This window comes from Apium graveolens, chromosome 7, assembly GCF_009905375.1.
Source record: "Apium graveolens cultivar Ventura chromosome 7, ASM990537v1, whole genome shotgun sequence".
Taxonomy (NCBI): Eukaryota; Viridiplantae; Streptophyta; class Magnoliopsida; order Apiales; family Apiaceae; genus Apium; species Apium graveolens.
Window position 1 is genome coordinate 131931476 of NC_133653.1, and position 21324 is coordinate 131952799.

At 33.2% G+C, this 21324-nt stretch overlaps 1 pseudogene; it reads left to right on the forward strand.

Annotated features, from left to right (window-relative positions):
• Positions 1-7310: 7310 nt before the first annotated feature.
• On the forward strand, positions 7311-21201 carry LOC141674039 (glyceraldehyde-3-phosphate dehydrogenase A, chloroplastic-like; annotated as a pseudogene).
• Positions 21202-21324: the final 123 nt, after the last annotated feature.

Below are 21324 nucleotides of genomic sequence, written 5' to 3' on the forward strand. Positions count from 1 at the left end.
AGTCAGCTCATTTTCTGCCTATAAATGAAAGATTTTCGCTCGATAAGTTAATTCATATGTACTTGAAAGAGATCGTAGTTCGTCATGGAGTTCCAGTGTCTATTGTATCTGATCGAGATCCAAGATTTAATTCAAGATTTTGGAAGAGTTTTCAAGAATGTTTGGGAACAAGACTGAATATGAGTACAGCTTATCACCCCCAAACGGATGGCCAAAGTGAAAGAACGATCCAGAAAATCGAGGACATGCTACGTGTTTGTGCTATTGATTTCAAAGGAAGTTGGGACGAGCATTTACCCCTGGTAGAGTTTGCTTATAACAACAGTTATCACGCCAGTATTGGGATGCCACCTTATGAAGCCCTTTATGGATGCAAGTGTAGATCTCCAATATATTGGGACGAAGTAGGAGAACGCAAAATACTCGGACCTGAATTGGTGCAGCAGACAAAGGAAGTTGTTGAAATTATCCAGAAAAGATTAATAGCCGCACAAGATCGTCAAAGGAAATATGCAGACCAGTCAAGAAAAGACATGGAATTTGAAGAAGGAAGCTTGGTATTATTGAAAGTATCACCATGGAAAGGACTAACGAGGTTTGGGAAGAAAGGGAAGCTAAACCCAAGATATGTCGGACCTTTTGAAATCCTAAAGCGTATTGGCAAGGTAGCTTACGAATTGGCGTTACCTCCGCACATGGAGCACCTTCACAATGTTTTTCACATATCAATGCTTAAGAAATATAATCCAGACTCGGCATGTAATAGAATATGAGCCAATAGAACTTCAAGCAGATTTATCTTATGTAGAGAATCCGATAGAGATTCTAGAGGAAAGAGAGAAAGTATTGAGAAATAAAGTGGTAAAGTTAGTAAGAGTATTGTGGAGAAACCCAAAGGTTGAAGAGTCAACCTGGGAGTTAGAAAGTGATATGAGAGAAAAGTACCCTCATTTGTTTTCTTAGAGATTCTGAGAAATAAGGGGGGAAGAATGTAATATACGAGATATATCGTGTAATTATTTTTGCTATTATATAATTATTATGTGTGTTCAATATCTATTCTGTGAGCTAATTGTTAAGTGTTATCTGTACTTGAATATTCAAAAATAATATTAATTGAGTATTTTAATTTTATATGTCCAAAATAAAATATAGATAATTGTCATATCTTCCTAATTATTTTTATGTTGGTTTATGGATTTATAAGAATCATATGAAATTTCTAAAATCTTTTTCCGGGTAATTAAAATCTATTTTATAGAAACCGGGAACCAACCGACGTCAACCGTTGTTACGTTTTTGGAACCCGAAACTCTTTCGAGAACTCCTTCCTAACCTAATTGTAATATTCCGAACATATTCCATATTTCGACTTTTTCGATCCGGCGTACGGTTTGTCCTGCGCGGGTCTCGGCGCAACATTTTCGATATAATATTCGTTTCGGTAAATCAATAAAACCCGTATTTTCGATAAACGGCAGCTTTTTATTAAACTATCACAATTATCACTTCGTAATACGTGTAACCAGGCGCTGAGACCAAGACCGCAGTACAAATTGTACTGATTTGGATAATTATCCCGAAAACCGATACCATTTGGATCAGTTTTTACAAATAAACGTACCGTTTTATATCCGGAATGATCCAACGGGATACAAATTTTCCGTAATTATAAATAGCCTTTTACCGTATTTTATTTCGTATCAAAATCATTTGCAGATAGTTAATTATATAATTTTCAGAGAAAAGCCCTAATTACATAAACTGTTCTAAGAATCAAACAGCAAAATGAAGGCGTTACCGATCTCTGTTTTCAAAGCTTGAGTAACCAAAACGAAGGATTTGAGGTGTTCTATCAGATTCTGAGCTTTGTTTCACTGCAGAAATCAAGGTTATTTTTCTAAAAATTTATTTATTTTTGAATTTATTTTATTAAAAATATGAATTTTTGTTCGGATGATTGTTTGTATGATTTGATGATTGCATGTTGTAGAGCTTGTTTTCCTGATGATTTTCATATGTCATACGTCTGATTTGGAGTTCAATAACATGCTCAAAAGTGGGTTTAATTTTCGAATTTCAAAATTAGGGTTTATAACCCGTATGAATGTTCTTAATTGAAATTTGGGGGTTTCTTATTCTGTGATAGATTGATGTTGTGTTATAGTGGGTTGTGTTCTCTGTGAAATTTGCAATCTAGTTGTATAAGTTTCATGAACCAACGAGGTCTGTAGAGAAGGGAGTTGTGTTTTGAAGTTTTCCGATGTTCGCCGGAAACTGGAAAACTTCACGGCCAAATTCTGGCCAACTCAGGGATTTTTAGGATGAATTGATTGCATGGTTGTGTTCCTGGTGTTGTGTAGATGTGATCTGGAGGTGTTGGTGGGGTGAGGACGTCGGGAACGTGTTCTCCGGCGAACCCGACTGTTTTCCGGCGAAGGGCTGGAAAATTACAGTTTAGTACCCCAACTTTTGAAAACGATGCAGTTAGGTCCCTGAAGTTTCCAGACTTTGCAAATTTAGGATTCCTGTTTATAAAATGTTTAAAAATCATATTTCCTATTTATTTTTATTATAAAAATTCATTTTTAAATTCTGAAAATTCTAAAAATTATTATTTTAATTCTGAAAATTATTTTTAATTCATAAATAAATCTAAATTAATTAGTTAATTAATTTCAGTTAATTTATAATTGATTAATTGGTCAATTATTTCGAAAATTAATTGATTAATTGATTTAATTAATTATTAATTGATTTTAATTAATTATTTAATTAGATTTAATTATTTAAAAATGATTTAAAAATTCTGAAAAATAGTTTCGAGCTTTAAAATATTATTCTAAATTATTTCCAAGGCTCGAGAATTATTCTAAAATTATTTCGGAGCCAGAATGGGCCAACCGAACCCTGTTTATTAACCCGAAATTGATCCAACGACCCGTTTTAATTCCGAAAAATGTTTTAAAAATCATTTTAAATACCAGAAAGCCTATTTATGACCTGAGACTTCTTTATAAATAATATATCATTGATTACGTGATGTATTATGTGCTATATGTCACTTGTTAATTGACTATCGGTCTATATATTCGATGTTTACTTGATTATTGCATAACTTTCAATCCGTTAATCGGATTTGGGTAAACCGAAGGGTAGATAGAAGTATGTGTTGAATAGAATTCCATGAGTAAATTATTGATAGATGCGTATGATATGTGAGCAGAAGAGGAAAGACGTAAGAAAGGGAAACAGATAGTTGAAGAGTAAGACGATTGTGATTGGAAACGAGTGCAGTGTAGTAAGCTAATATCAGGCAAGTGTTCTGAACTTTCTCGAGATATTGTAGTACTTGATAATCCTGTGATATTGCAAGTGCTTTGAAGCACAGAAACCTAAATCCTGATATCAGTTATTGTTCTTGAGCCATGAATCATATTCTTTCTAATCCATTGATTATTGTATACCCAAACAAGAACCACAAATCTACGATACTACTCCACAAATACATACAAACTAAATACCAAACACTGAAATGAACTATTATATACTCAACCCATGGTATCTTATACTTTGAAAGACTAAATCCTTGAAACCTTGAAACGTTGATTCCTTTGTTATCCAATTCTTTCATTACCCAGCATCCAAGCTTTTAAATTGCCTTATTGATCCTTACAAGGATTGAAACCCTTTCATTGTTAAACATTTATTGTTGTAAATGATTTCGGTTATTGTTTATTATTGCATATTCTGTTATTATGTTAGAATTGGATTGTTTTTATAAAATTGTGGACCAGATTCGTGGTCAGACCATATAATGGTCAAGTTAGGCCAATGTGTGCCTTGGATCCAGTAGTTAGAGCAATGTTGTGTGCCTTGCTCGGGGTTAGTGCGTGACTGATCAGCAGCCTAACCTTGGTTTTTAAATTAAAAGTATAATATCCAATTCTAAATCATAATCCATTGTTCACTTGATATCATAACCATATTCACCTGATGATCATTATTCTCAGTTTTGTCATTGTGACTTGCTGAGCTAGTTAGCTCATTTGTGCGATGTTGTTTATATTCTTTCCAGTTAAAAAGGAACCAGTTGGTAAAGAGGATCCCCAGTCCAGCGCGAGAGCTAGGGGTTCAGGTTGAGAAAGCGGAGCTAGTAGGCTTCTTTTGGAATAATTTAAGTTTGTAAAAGTTTGTAATAATGTTTAATACTTAGTTTGAATTTGAAATAGTTGGGATTTGAACGGTTTGTAATATATTAGTGGGTTTGGCTTGTGTGCATACTTTAACCTGTTGCGGTCCGTGGTGGTTGGTAAGTAGGGTCATTGCATATATTATTATTATCTTTACTATTGTTATAAGCAGGTTATAATTAAGGTGTGTGTGTGGACCCCAAACTTCTGACCCGGGTTTGGAGGGCGCCACAAATCCCCAAGGGGCTACCTGAATCGATTAAAAAGGACTTTGAAGATCTCAGATTTAGATGAGAAAGTATCCCTGATATTTTTACAAGGAACAATGGATGACTCTCCTAAGATGTCACCAACAAGACGCGCCTCAGAAGAGTATGTTAAAACTCCATTAAAGGGCTGATAAGCACACTAAGACCATATAGGCCATGAAGAAGGATGCTCATGGACAATGCTTCTGTGATTTCTCACGATTGAACTCCCTAAGAAGCCAAATTCTGAAGATTGACAAAGAAGTAGAACAGTGACACTGATAATTATCGGTAGTTGAAGGCCGAGATCGAATCCCTGATCCTTAGAGGATGATAGATTATACTCGCCATAGATGGTGAAATAAATAATGAAAAGAGAAATTATGAAGGAAAATGAAGGAAATATTATGATCAAGGAAAAACCATCAGCCTCAAAGGCCATTCAAAAACCTGATTTTTGAAGGGCCAATGACCCCCGAGATTAGAAAACTCAAAGAAAGCCCATGCAAGGGAAACTATAAACATTTTTGAAGAAGTGTCGAAGCGTGCTAAGACTAAAGCAGGTTCATCTTTTGACAATTCCGATTTATAAATAGTGAAGTTCTCCCATTATTACCCGTTAGTCGTGGACCTAATGATAATTCAACAAATAAGAGTCTTAGAGTCTAAGCGAATATTCTGTTTTATGATACATCCGTCAACATGGCGTATAATGATTTCCTACTTACACTATATAACATGCTCATCTATAGATTCAACAGAGGTGAATCTCGAATTGATGAAAAAATTTTGAATACCCGGGGTGATGGGAATAGAACCCTGGATGGTCACTTTAATATAAATAATTTTAGCTTTCAAAACTATTATTGGAAGGACAATTGACTCAACTGTTCTTCTAAGAATCAAGTTTCCAACGAGGAATGAGATTGGTGAAGACACAATAAAGATAACTGCAAGTAGTTACATAACCTCAGCCAGGGCTGAAGGAGTCGGGGGAAGTCCTCCCCATAGACAAATGTAAATATCAAGATAATATATGGAATTTTCAAAGATGACCAAAGAAACTATGAAGAACTAAGGAAAGCCAGTGAAGGATTTAATTCCAATTCCTTTGGCCTGTGAAGATCCTAGAAAGACAACATATGTTGGTGAAAATTTACATTCATCCTAATCTGATGAAAGTAAAATAGAAATTTTGCCCCTAAAAGGCACGAGGTTAAAAAGCTAGAAGTTAACAAGTTGTTGAAATCCAAAATTTGTTAAGAAAATGTGATTTTCGGGATAGTTCACCATATTTTGGTCAAGAAAGCTAATGGAAAGTGGAGAATATGAATTGAATTCAAATATATGAGTGATGCAAACTTAAATGATGTCCTCCATCTATCAAGGATTGTCATGAACATGAGATGTTGAACTTCATGGATGGCTCTAGCAGATACAACCAGATAAAGCTACAGCAACGACATATTTAAGGTGTATTTTATTCCTGACTTTTCTATATTCTATTATGATTATTGAATCCGCATGTGCCACATATCGAAAATATCATATTTTGATTTTATTCCAATTTCAAAATAAATATATATTCTTTGATATACCTTTTTAGTCAGAACATGTGGCATCGTCAAAGATGACGCCGAGAAACCGTCAATTAAAATCTTATTTTGATTTTATTTCAATTTCAAATATTGAAAAATAAATATAAGTAAAATATAATCAGGTCAGTTTTTTATAAAATGTAATACAAGTACGATACATTATAATATATCTTTTATTATGATATATTCACTACATAATTTATTTTTAAGTTACCTGTGTTGCTTGATTTTAAGTAGGAGTGTTGCGTAGGAAGTTTTATTAAAATATATGCCTCCTAAGTATATGTCATTTAGCAATTCAAATGAATAATCGTATAGGTTAATGCATTTGAAAAAAATGAATTTTTGAACCTATTCCATGGACCCAACACATATTTTGAGATCATATTTTAATGTTGTTAATGTTATTGTTATGCTTATTGATGTCCGTGTGGGCATTCTTTATATTCATCAATTTCACTGTCTTTAATCAACCAAACATTTCGCTTAGTGACCCATCCATTTTGAAAATATTTGAAAGGATCTGGCATTGTCTCCAAAGTTTTAAGGTGTTACAAGTTTAAAAATGAAACTAATTCAGGTGTTATTTCATGTAATTATATTGTAGTATTACTTTTCTGGAAAAAAAATAACTATCATTATTAGTCCACATTTACACATTTTTTTAAGTCTGTACTTTCTTAGACCCAATACCTTTATCCAATTCATTATTGTATTTAAAAGAGTTTCAATATAAGATCATAAATAGTTTATTACATTAAATAATTTAAAATTTTAATGACTATATATTTGTTATTAAAGATTCTGAATATGTAATAAACCAAAATTAAATTAACGCTCGAGTCATATACTTATTATATTTGGAACTATATAAATATCCATTTTTAAAATGTGCATGATATACTTATGTAACATTTACTTCAAATTTTTAAGGATCAAAAGGCATACATTATTATGAAATCGAAGATTGTTTCAGATTTATAGTTATGTTAAATTTGAAGTATTTTTTCGCAATATTATAAATTTATGCTTGTTAATTTATTAATTGTTATGTTGTAGTCGTGTATTTCAAATATTGAATTTACAACATATTTAGTGTATATTGGACTATCGGCACTTAATTTAACGCTATTCTCCATAGGTTATTTTAAAAAAAATAAAATTAAGATACTTGATAATTAAAAATTAATACGAAAAATATAAGTTTGACAATAATATATTCAACTTAAAAGGTTGCCGAACATTGATAAAAAGATTGATAGGAGAAGAACATGTTCTCCACATTTGTGATTGCCAATATTGAAGAGTTTTCGTTTTGGTGGTGCAATTCATGCAACAAGTGTCTGGCTGAAGTTACAAATATTGATAGGAGATACAAATGTGTTGAATGTTCCCGCAGTATTCTAGTTGCTGAAAAGAGGTACAATGCAGGGTTTTTATGTTTCATTACATAAATCAAGTGAAATGTATCACTACCTTTACAAATTGATGTGATGTATGTATTATCATTTTTAGGTTCATAATTAAAGTTTTTGTTGAGAATTTTACAGGTTCATGTGTTGTGTTTCTTATGTACCGTGTTATGAAGTCGTTGATTTTACAATTTGCTACCAATCTCAAGAAAGCCACAGACAATGTAAGAATGTAATTGTATATCATTTTTAACCTAAATGTACCAGTGCTTGCCTCATTTTATCACAAATTTAATAATCATATGTACTAAAGTTAATCCATTAAATTATGTTGTCATTTACCTTTTCAGGATCCCAAAACTGTTCCTGATATTCTCATTTCCCTTGCTGGAAAAGAGATTACTGTTGTAATAACTATAAGTGAAGATAAACACAACAACGATGGATTTCGATTTCATGCCAATGACCTTTACAAGGATCCATAACAAGCACTTCTCTAACTGATATTTCAAGTCCACCGCCCATATTATTAGTATCAGAATATCATCATACAATTTATATCGTTATATCAATTTTTGTATATTTCAATTTATTGTTACTTTTGCAGTCAATGGATTTTTCTGAATCAAACATTACTCCAGAGTTTGCAGTGTCAATTAGTAAAAAGATCAAAGCGGTAAACATTGTTAAAGCAAAAAAATTATACATATTCATCTTAACGTTGATGTTTTGATTACTTATTAGAGTTCTTTCATATTTCAGGAGAAGTAATGAATTTGTATGAAGTGTCCGAAATACATTAACTTATCTCAGATGTTTTATTATATTTATGTTTAACAATAAATTTCATTTGTAACCTTTTGGTTTTAAGACTATGTATTTGTTGGAGTTGGTTTTCTATTTTGACATTTAAGTTTTGGTTTGAATGTTATTTCAAGTTATAGGTTTCATTGGTTCATTGTCATATTTCATGGATGATTTCCATTTTGAAAATTTATATTTGTTTTCTATAGCGATGATTACATAAATCTTTTACGTCACTACACTTATATCATAATTTTTTGTTTACATGTGTTAATTTTTGTCTTCATCATCACAAATAATATGTCAGTGAATAAATTTTTCTTCAAATGTACTTTCTAACACCATAGTTCTCCCCGAATGTATATGATTTTTGGATAGTAGTTAGGCAATTGCTTGCAGTTGTAACTTCTCAACACTATCTGATTCGTACTTGGTCATAGTTCTCTTAAGAATGAGTATTATTTACTAATTACAATCATGTCTGCCAACATTTACAGTTATATATTTTATATGAACAGAACATTACAGTAACCAGAAAGCCTAAAGTTGTTATATCCAAATTTTATATATAAGAAAAATAAACTTAGATATCCCAGATGGTTTGTAAATTGGTACATGGAATTAGAACTGAGTAAAACTCTTTTCATGATTTTTGAAGCCACCCAATCAACATTTTTTGTCTTAGGAGTAGCACATAACAGAATTGTCGCAGGTTGATTAGTGGACGAACATCGACATCTTACCACGATATTCCTTGCGTATTATTCTCAATCATCGAAGTTTCCCCAGCAGCATGCCCTAAACCAGAGTGATGGCTACCTTTCTTCTCCTTCTAACAGACGCAACTGGTGTACATGAAATTTTGACACGTCCACAACATAACCAATACAAATGAAGTCGTCTCCAAGATGACGCAGTTCATCATAGATTAAATGCAGCAGATACAACAATATACCGAACTCAGGTTTCTCTAGCTTCAGTGTCAAATTCGGTTTATAGTAAATAGCCTACTGATTGGAAGGAAAAGATGAAGCCACTCTATCATTTTCATATGTGAACATAGAGTTTTAAGTACAAATGTGGTTGGTAAGTAGAACGTTGAAAGTGAAAAAGTAGAAGTATCAATGTTTTTGTAAGTAAAAGGGAAAAGATACTATTATTAACGTGCATTGATAGTTTGAGTAAGTATATCTTCATTATTACACCTCCAATATTTGATTTTGTGACATTCACTAATCCGAACACTTTCTAATGTTTGTTTTTGAATTTTTTGTGGTAATTAGCTGTATACACACAACTATTAAGCGTGATTAATTTTCTTAAAAAATTAAGATATTTAGATATTTTTTAAATTTAACATTTTAGTTAATGTGGTAAAGATAGTCGCGTTAACCAAAAAACCATAAATTATTATATCTGAACTTTAGATATAAGGCAGAATTATATATCCCAGATGGTTTGTAAACCGGTACAAGGAATTAGAACTACGTAAAATCTTTTTATGATTTTTGAAGTCACATAATTAACATTTTTTAGCTCAGGAGTAGAACATAACAGAATTTTCACGGGTTGATTATGTTGGATTTTTAAACGCAGCGGGGGCATGGCAAAACACTTTTACACATATAAAATCCAAATAAAGGCATACAGATCATGAATAAAAATTCGAGGGATCGAATCTAACCTTTAAAAATAATTCGGAGACAACGATCAGAGATCCTTAGCAGTTGCTCCTCAAGTGTGAAGCACTCCACCGGTATCCACCAAGAAAACGATGTTAAGGAGGAGGAAGGAGGTGGAGAGAATTGGGTTTTCCAAACTTTTTGGGTTTTGTGTGGGTTCGAATAAAATTAGGGTCTATAATAGTGTATTTATAGGCAAAATTTTCAGCTGAAATTTTCCCATAAATATTATTATTATTATCCCATTTATTATTCTAATTAATAATTAAAACACCTTTTAATCATTAATCCTTTTTCTAAACACTTTAGAAATAATTCTCTCTCTCTTGATTTAATTTCCAAAAATTAAATTCTTTAATTAATAATATTAAGAACTTTTCTTAATTAATTTATAATCAATTAAATCTCATTTAATCAATTATTAAATTTGCCAGTTAATTATTTATTTCATAAATAAATAATTATTAGCCATTATTAATTAATTCCTCCACCATTAAATCATTCTCTTTTTATGGTGTGACCCTGTAGGTTCAATATTAAGCCGGTAGTAGAAATAAATAATAATAAAACTATTTTATCATTATTTATATAAATTCTCTAATTTATTAAATATGATTAATTAATTAATCACATTTATTCTACATCGTGAGGGATACTTCTCAGCATATCGCGACTATCCGGATAATATGAATTCACTGCTTAGAATACGAAGAACCTATTCAGTGAATAGTTACCGTACAATAAACTCCTTCTACCCTACAATGTCCCGATTAAATACAAGGCATGGATCTCGTGTCAAGCCTATCTAATTCAATCACTTGCTTACCATTTACTATGCGTAGTTCTATGCAAATTAGAAACTCCTTTCTAATTTCATTCACTCTGGCCAGAGATTCCTGAACTAGCATAAGTGGATCAGCCTTGAACATTCGCTTCCTTCACTGGAAGGGGTAGATCCTTTATTGATCATACACTATCTTCGTGTACAAATTCCTATACCCAGAAGAGCCCTAATAATTGTCCCTGGAGACTAAGAACTAAATGAAAGCATAGTTCAGTGTACACAAGATGACTATGATGACCTCAAGTCTAAGGATACTTGTACAACTATCACTATATGAACAACTGCTGACACGTGAGTGAACTCCATCAGTTGTTCAGCTGTGCGAGTCATGTTCAGTGAACTTATTCTATAATAAGCACCTACATACTAGCTATAGTGTCACCACACAAATGTCTATGAGAACAGACATCCTTCATAATGAAGCAAGCATAGTATGTACCGATCTTTGCGGATTATTAATTACCAGTTAGTAATCCTATGACCAGGAACTATTTAAGTTTAGATTTATCATCTTTTTAAGTCTCATTATTATGATCTCATAATAATCCATAAAAAGCTTTACTCTAAACTATGGTATATCTTATTTAAACACTTAAATAGATAAAGCCCGTAATAAAAACAAAACAAGTCTTTTATTAATATCAATGAAATCAAAACAGATTACATAAAAGTTATTCCTAAATCCTTATACATGATTGGACTTAGGACATATTCCTTTCAATCTCCCACTTGTACTAAAGCCAATCACTCTGGTATCTAATACCCATCTTGTCTTTATGACGATCAAAGTGAATTTCATAAAGTAGCTTTGTGAGTGGGTCTTCTATGTTGTTATGTGTGTCAACTCTAATTCAATACAATACAAGAAATGTTACCGCGCTCCCACTAACCCTTTTGTAGACGCATGGTTCATCTACGTTTTTTGATAAAATCAAACTCTTTGATTGTCTCATCAAAACGAATGTTCCATCTTTCGAGAAGCTTGCTTTAAACCATATATGGTTCGCAGCAGCTTACACACTAGGTTTTCATTTCCCTTGGAAAGAAAACCATCTGGCTATTTGCCAGATCACATAGTCGTAGTAAGCAGCATTCGCAAGCAAAATCCGAACTGATTTTAACAGGGCTACAGGTAAAAGGTTTCATCAAAGTTAATCCATTGCCTTTGTTTGAATCCTTTTCCCAAAAGCCTGGCCTTAAAGGTATCCACCTGGCCATCTGCTATAATCTATCTTTTGTATACCGTATACATAGATTCCATTCTGGATTTTATGGCACTATGCCATTTCTCTGAGTCAACATTACGCATAGCCTCATTATAGGTCACAGGGTCGTCATCATTAATGATCGACAACTCATTGTCATTCTCAATGACAAGGCCATATTACCTCTCAGGTTGGCGAGACACTCTCCCTGACCTATGAATGGGCTGTTCCACAAAAGGTTGTTCAGTCAGAATAGGTGTTTCCACTCGATCTGTAGCAGTTTGTGCTTCTTGAACTTCATCAAGTTCAATTTTGCTCCCACTGTTTCCTTCAAGGATAAACTCCTTTTCCAAGAAGGTAGCATGTCTGGAGACAAACACCCGATGATCGGTGTAAAAGTAATACCCTAAAGTCTCTTTAGGATATCCCAAAAAACTACATTTTCCGGATTGATATTCCAGCTTATCTGGGTCAACTTTCTTGACATAAGCTGGACATCCCCAAATCTTAACGTGTTTAAGACTCGGTTTCCTTTCTTTCCATATCTCATACGAAGTTTGAGGAACAGATTTTGGAAGGCACCTTATTCAGTATAACCCCATAGGAATACTGGAAGATTTGCATAGCTCATCATGGACTGAACTATGTCTAACAAAGTTCGATTTCTCCTTTCAGATACTAATCTGGAGGAGTCCACTGGGAGACTATACCATTTACTTTGAGATAATCCAGAAACTCTCCGTTTAAGTATTCACCACCTCGATCTAATCGAAGAGTTATATACTATGTTTGGTTGTTTCTCCACTTCATACTTATATTCTTTGAACTTTTCAAAGGACTCAGACTTGTGTTTCATCAAACACATATCCGAATCCAGATCTATCATCTATGAAAATAATGAAGTATGAAAATCCACCCATGGCTTGTGTAGACATTGGTCCACATACATCTGTGTGTACCATTCCTAGCAAATTTGCAGCCCTCTCTCCATGTCTACTAAATGGAGACTGCAATGCCACTATAAAGTGAGATTTTCATCATCCTTTTTCTTTTATTAGTTTGTTCAATCTGAAATAAATTATTTCACATACATACAGACCATTATTTAAAGCACCACGTCCATAAAGAATATTATCTCTAAGAATAGAACATTCATTATTCTCAATAATAAATGAAAATCCAGCCAAGTCTAACATGGGAATAATATTCCTCACAATCGAGGGAACAAAATAACAATTATTTCAAATAATAGTCTTGCCCGTAGGCCTATGTAAATGAAATGATTCTACATCTTCAGCAGCAACTCTTGCTCCATTTCCATCAGTAGAATCACCTCCTCTTCCTCAAGAGTCCTACTTCTCCTTGGTCTCTGCAACAAATTGCAGATTTGAGAACCATAGGCGGTATCTAATAACCAAGTAGAAATTTGATTTAATGACATATTCATTTCTATAATGAACATACCTGAATCAGAAGCGGTAGTCTCACTACCCTTCTTCTTCTTCAATTCTGCAAGGTAAACCTTGTAGTTCCTCTTCCAGTGCCCCACCTTGTTACAGTGAAAGCAAACAACTTTGCTCTTGGGGTCTTCAGCTTTTGGTGGAACCGGCATTTTCTCACCTACTTTCTTCTTCTTGGAAGGGTTCCTCTTCCTTTTCTTAGGATTGGAACCTTCACCAATTAGAAGAACAGAACTCTTCTTAGGGGGGAAATTCGATTCCGCAGTCTTCAACATGTTGTGGAGTTCAGGCAGGCTGACATCCAACTTATTCATGTGAAAGTTCACAACAAACTGCGAGAACGAACTCGGAAGCGATTGCAAGACCAGGTCTTGGCTCAGCTCCCCATCCATGACAAAACCAAGTTGTCCAAGACGTTCAATCAAATTGATCATCTTAAGTACATGGTCATTCACAGATGATCCCTCAGACATCCTACAACCGAACACCTCCTTCGATATCTCATATCGAGCTGTCCTCCCCGCCACATCATACAACTCTTGTAGATGCATGAGGATAGTGTGAGCATCCATATGCTCATGTTGCTTCTGTAGCTCAATGTTCATGGATGCTAGCATGATGCATTGAGCAACATTTGCATCATCTATACACTTACGATACACAACATGTTCATCATTATGTGCATCACTAGCAGGTTCAGTAGGCTTAGGTGAGTCAATCACGTATTCCAGCTTCTCAATCCTGAGAACAATTCTCAAGTTTCGAAGCCAGTCAGCATAATTAGGACCAGTCAATTTATGAGCATCTAGTATGCTCCTGAGTGATAGTGCAGAAGACATAACGTACAAAGTAAATCTGTAAATGATAAACACATAACAACACTTAGCAAATATTCGATTTCATTTCAAAACACTATATGAATCGGGTCTTTATTCATAAGTGGCTCCCACTAGTTTTCCTAATTTATTCAACCCCCTACATGAAAAATTAAGCATTCATAATGCTAGTGGGAATAGGGATCCTACATTCCATTACACAACCCCGGCTGTGGCACGAAACACCATGTAATGTTCAATAGGCAGACAACTCTTGTCAATTACCTCTAATGTTATTCCCTAATCAAACTTTAGCCTCTTGAATAATTGAGTCACGGCTGTGGCACGACAAACTCAATATTCTAAGTCAAGTCTAACCCAACATTCCATACAATTGAATCAGTCCCCAAAGGCCCACGGCTGTGGCACGTAACGACCTTTAGATTCTTATTCAATGTACACATCTCTATGTAATAGACAAGTATTTCTTATTTCGAAATCAAAGCCCTCGGCTGTGGCACGAAACGACAATGATTCAAAAATAAGAACCACTTCCTACCATGTTGGAAGGCTATGACCGACACAAGCCCATTGTGTCATTGGCCAATTACTACTTGATATTATTTAATTTTAGAGGGATTATATTACGTTACAATCATAATCATATTATAAAGAGATTCTTCCTTTTAAATTAAATATTTCAAATCAATAATCAATAATCAGATGATTCCCAGATCGGGTGGAGCATTGTCAAGAGGCGTCACTTAATAACCCTTTCTTACAGATAGAAATATGTTGTTGACAGAATCATCCTTTCTCTCATATCGAAAATTCATATTCAATTACATGTTTCATAAACACAAGAATCTCATGATTGTATTCATAATATTATTATTAAGGTTATGAAACAATTTCATTATACTAGGTTGTCTAACAAACGCCTTATGTTTATTTAAGTTCACCTAAATCTATCATCGCATGATAAACTAAGCATATATCACATATATCAACATGAATAAACATCAAGGTAGGCATGTTACATCATCTAGCACATTAGAACAAGCAATATACATCTCTATGTATCACATGAAGCATTTAAAAGCAGTTAAAACAGTTAAAACAGCTTTAAAACACTTCATGGAAATATAAACAGTTCAAAACTTTTATATAAACTAAAATTGGTCACTCCATTAGATCCATCTCGGAAAAACGAATCCAACGGTATATTGCACGCCTAAAACGGAGTTACGAAACTCCCAGAAAATCAATTTTAAAATCAACAGAAGGGCTGTAACGCATTACAGGAACGCGTTACAGTACCTGTAACGCATTCCGGTGATGCGTTACACCCCTTTTCAGCCATTAAAGGGTGTAACGCATTCCGTGAATGCGCCACAAGTGTGTAACGCATTCCCGGAATGCGTTACACCCCTATTTTTTTTTCAGCAGCCGCCTGTTGCTTCTCGAACTCCGTGCGTGTCAGACTTCTCTGTCTTCTTCGATTGTTTTTCTCCGTGCAGCACAGAAACAATAGCACACAAAGTACAGATACAGATATATATACATGCTTTCAATTTATATATATATATATGATTTATTTAATTACGAATTTAATTGTAAGAACTTCAAAAATTTATAATAAAAAATCTATACATCATAAAATTATGGAAAAAATACCCAGACGATCTACAACACTTGTAAAACCCATATCAACATTCAAAATTATTATGAGAAACGATTTCTCATCAGACAAAATTAATCCATAATATAACTTGTAAAAATCATAATTAATTCATACAAGCACATAAAATTCTGAAATTTTTACCACAGATCTATATGCATACAACCTATGCTCTGATACCAGTGTTGGATTTTTAAACGCAGCGGGGGCATGGCAAAACACTTTTACACATATAAAATCCAAATAAAGGCATACAGATCATGAATAAAAATTCGAGGGATCGAATCTAACCTTTAAAAATAATTCGGAGACAACGATCAGAGATCCTTAGCAGTTGCTCCTCAAGTGTGAAACACTCCACCGGTATCCACCAAGAAAACGATGTTAAGGAGGAGGAAGGAGGTGGAGAGAATTGGGTTTTCCAAACTTTTTGGGTTTTGTGTGGGTTCGAATAAAATTAGGGTCTATAATAGTGTATTTATAGGCAAAATTTTCAGCTGAAATTTTCCCATAAATATTATTATTATTATCCCATTTATTATTCTCATTAGTAATTAAAACACCTTTTAATCATTAATCCTTTTTCTAAACACTTTAGAAATAATTCTCTCTCTTGATTTAATTTCCAAAAATTAAATCCTTTAATTAATAATATTAAGAACTTTTCTTAATTAATTTATAATCAAGTAAATCTCATTTAATCAATTATTAAATTTTCCAATTAATTATTTATTTCATAAATAAATAATTATTAGCCATTATTAATTAATTCCTCCACCATTAAATCATTCTCGACCCTGTAGGTTCAATATTAAGCCGGTAGTATAAATAAATAATAATAAAACTATTTTATCATTATTTATATAAATTCTCTAATTTATTAATTATGATTAATTAATTAATTAATCACATTTATTCTACATCGTGAGGGATACTTCTGAGCATATCGCGACTATCCGGATAATATGAATTCACTGCTTAGAATACCAAGAACCTATTCAGTGAATAGTTACCGTACAATAAACTCCTTCTACCCTACAATGTCCCGATTAAATACAAGGCATGGATCTCGTGTCAAGCCTATCTAATTCAATCACTTGCTTACCATTTACTATGCGTAGTTCTATGCAAATTAGAAACTCCTTTCTAATTTTATTCACTCTGGCCAGAGATTCCTGAACTAGCATAAGTGGATCAGCCTTGAACATTCGCTTCCTTCACTGGAAGGGGTAGATCCTTTATTGATCATACACTATCTTCGTGTACAAATTCCTATACCCAGAAGAGCCCTAATAATTGTCCCTGGAGACTAAGAACTAAACGAAAACATAGTTCAGTGTACACAAGATGACTATGATGACCTCAAGTCTAAGGGTACTTGTACAACTATCACTATGTGAACAACTGCTGACACGTGAGTGAACTCCATCAGTTGTTCAGCTGTGCGAGTCATGTTCAGTGAACTTATTTTATAATAAGCACCTACATACTAGCTATAGTGTCACCACACAAATGTCTATGAGAACAGACATCCTTCATAATGAAGCAAGCATAGTATGTACCGATCTTTGCGGATTATTAATTACCAGTTAGTAATCCTATGACCAGGAACTATTTAAGTTTAGAGTTATCATCTTTTTAAGTCTCACTATTATGATCTCATCATAATCCATAAAAAGCTTTACTCTAAACTATGGTATATCTTATTTAAACACTTAAATAGATAAAGCCCGTAATAAAAACAAAATAAGTCTTTTATTAATATCAATGAAATCAAAACAGATTATATAAAAGTTATTCCTAAATCCTTATACATGATTGGACTTAGGACATATTCCTTTCAGATTAGTGGACGAACATCTACATCTTACCACGCTATTTCTTACGTAATACTCTCAATCATCGGAGTTTCTCTAGCAGCATACCCTAAACCAGAGTGATGGCTACCTTTCTTATTCTTCTAACAGACGCAAATGGTGTAGATGAAATTTTGACATGTCCACAACATAACCAATGCAAATGAAGTCATCTCCAAGATGATGCAGTTCGTCATAGATTAAATGCAGCTGATAGAACATTATACCAAACTCAGGTTTCTCTAGCTTGAATATCAAATTCGGTTTATAATAAATATCCTTCTAGTCGCAAGGAAATGATAATTGCAAGGAAAAGATGATGCCACTCTATCATTTTCAAATGTGAACATAGAGTTTAAGTACAAATGTGGTCAGTAAGTAGTAGGTTGAAAGTGAAAAAGTATAAGTATCAATGTTTTTATAAGTTAAAGTGAAAAGATACAATTATTAACGTGTAGTGATAGTTTGTGTAAGTAATTTTTCATTATTACACCTTCAAATTTTGATTTTGTGACATTCACTAATCCGAACACTTTCCAATGTTTGTTTTTGAATTTTTTTGCGGTAATTAGCTGTATACATATTTTGTCGCATAACTATTAAGCATGATTAATTTTTTTTAAAATTTAAGATATTTAGATATTTTTAAATTTAACATTTTTGTTAATGTGGTAAGAATAGTCGCAGTAACCAGAAAGACTCAAGTTATTATATCTGAACTTTAGATATAAGGCAAACAGACTTAGATATGCTAGATGTTTTGTAAACCGGTACATGGAATTAGAACTGCGTAAAACTCTTTTTATGATTTTTGAAATCACATAATCAACATTTTTTAGCTTACGAGTAGCACATAACAGAATTCTCGCGGGTTGATTAGTGGACGAACATCTACATCTTACCACGATATTCCTTGCGTATTACTCTCAATCATCGGAGTTTCCCCAGCAGCATGCCCTAAACCAGAGTGATGGATACCTTTCTTCTCCTTCTAACAGGCGCAAATGGTGTAACTAAAATTTTGACATGTCCACAACATAACCTATGCAAATGAAGTCGTCTCCAAGATGATGCAGTTCGTCATAGATTAAATGCAGCTGATACAACATAATACCGAACTCAGGTTTCTCTAGGTTCAGTGCCAAATTCAGATTATATAAAATAGCCTACTGATTGCAAGGAAAAGATGATGTCACTCTATCATTTTCATATGTGAACATAGAGTTTTAAGTACAAATATGAATGGTAAGTAGTAGGTTGTAAGTGAAAAAGTAGAAATATCAATATTTTTGTAAGTATAAGTGAAAAAATACTATTTTTAAAGTGCGGTGATAGTTTGTGTAAGTAAACATTTATTATTACACCTTCATTTTTTTATTTTGTGACATTCACTAATCCAAACACTTTCTAATGTATGTTTTTGAATTTTTTTGTGGTAATTAGCTATATACATATTTTTCCACACAACTGTTAAGCATGATTCATTTTTTCAAAAATTTAAGATATTTAAATATTTTTTAAATTTAACATTTTTGTTAATGTGGTAAGAATAGTCGCAGTAACCAGAAACCCTCATGATATTATATCTGAACTTTAGATATAAGGCAAATAGACTTAGATATCCCGGACATTTTGTAAATCAGTACATGGAATTAGAACTGCCTAAAACTCTTTTTATGATTTGGAAATCACATAATCAACTTTTTTTAGCTCCGGAGTAGCAGATAACATAATTGTCGCGGGTTGATTAGTGGACGAACATTTAAATTTTACCACGATATTCCTTGCGTATTACTCTCGATCATCAGAGTTTCCCCAGTGATGGCTACCTTTCTTCTCCATCTAACAGATGCAAATTGTGTAGATGGAATTTTGACATGTCCACAACATAACTAATGCAAACGAAGTCGTCTCCGAGATGATGCAGTTCTTAATAGATTAAAGACAGCTGATACAACATTATACTGAACTCAGGTTTCTTTAGGTTCAGTGTCAAATTCGGTTTATATTAAATAGCCTACTGATAGCAAGGAAAAGATGATGCTACTCTATCATTTTCATATGTGAACATAGAGTTTTAAGTACAGATGTGATTGGTAATTAGTAGGTTGAAAGTGAAAAAGTAGAAATATCAATATTTTTGCAAGTAAAAGTGAAAAAAAATTATTATTAACGCGCGATGATAGTTTGTGTAAGTAAATTTTCATTATTACACCTTCAATTTTTGATTTTGTGACATTCACTAATCCGAACACTTTTTAATGTTTGTTTTTTTAAAAAAAATTGTTGTAATTAGCTGTATACATATTTTGCCACACAATTGTTAAGCATGATTAATTTTTTAAAAAATTTAAGATATTTAGATATTTTTAAATTTAACATTTTAGTTAATGTGGTATGAATAGTCTAATGGTTTCTACATTTATTTTACGGTTCCAAATTATAAAAACAAATAAATAATTGATTAATCAAATAATAGTTATCACATGCCTATCACAGGCACACGCCCTTCAAACTATAAGAAAGAATACAGTGTAGGTTATATTGACAATTCATCTTAAGAACGTCTTGTGGCCATCTTAACGACCTTATACTTCACTTTTTTGGTTCTTTTAACAGTATCAGTAACTTACAAATTACACTTTGTACAAAGAGTAATTCTAATATATCCAAAAAAATTCGCCTCTTGACTTATAAACTACACCGTATACAAAGAGTAATTCTGATATACCCTAACAGGGGTACTTCGCCTCTTTTTGTTCTTTGTTACAAATTATACTTTGTAAATAAATAATTCTGATATATTTTTACAGGGAGCTGGGAATTGACTTGATCATCGAAGTAACCAGGGTGTTTGTGAACAGAGAGGGTGCTGGTAAACATCTTGAGGGTAGAGCCAGGAAAGTGCTCATCACAGCCCGGGCGGAGGCAGGAATTCAAGTATATTTTGTATATTGAAATTGTCAAAAATAATATTAATTTATTTAATATATAATAAATTAAAAATATATATTAGTTATTTCGAAAAAAAATGACCAAGGTACTTGACCAGAAATTTCGTAATACTTTCTCCCCTGAGCTTTTGTTAATAATGAAAGAATACAGTAATAATCCGAGAGTCAATATAGGCATTATCAAGGGGACCATGAACACAACTCACTCCTACATCGGAGACCAAAGGCTGCTTGATGCAAGCCACAGAGATCTCAGGCATGCACGTGATGCACCACTCAACATTGTCCCAACATCAACTGGTGCATCAAACGCTGTGGCGCTCGTCCTACCAAACCTCAAGGGCAAGCTCAATGGTATTGCTCTGCGTGTGCCCCCTCGTGTGTCCGTTGTGGATCTCTTGGTTCAGGTTACCAAGAAGACATTTGCTCAAAGGTCAAAGTCATTTTGAAACGATGATAAAAGGCAAATTAGCAATAAAAAGGTACATCTTATATTTGAAACCAAATTGGCCCGGGAAAGTACAAAATTCCACTCTCGATCCCAAATTATTATAATATTAAAAGTAAAATCT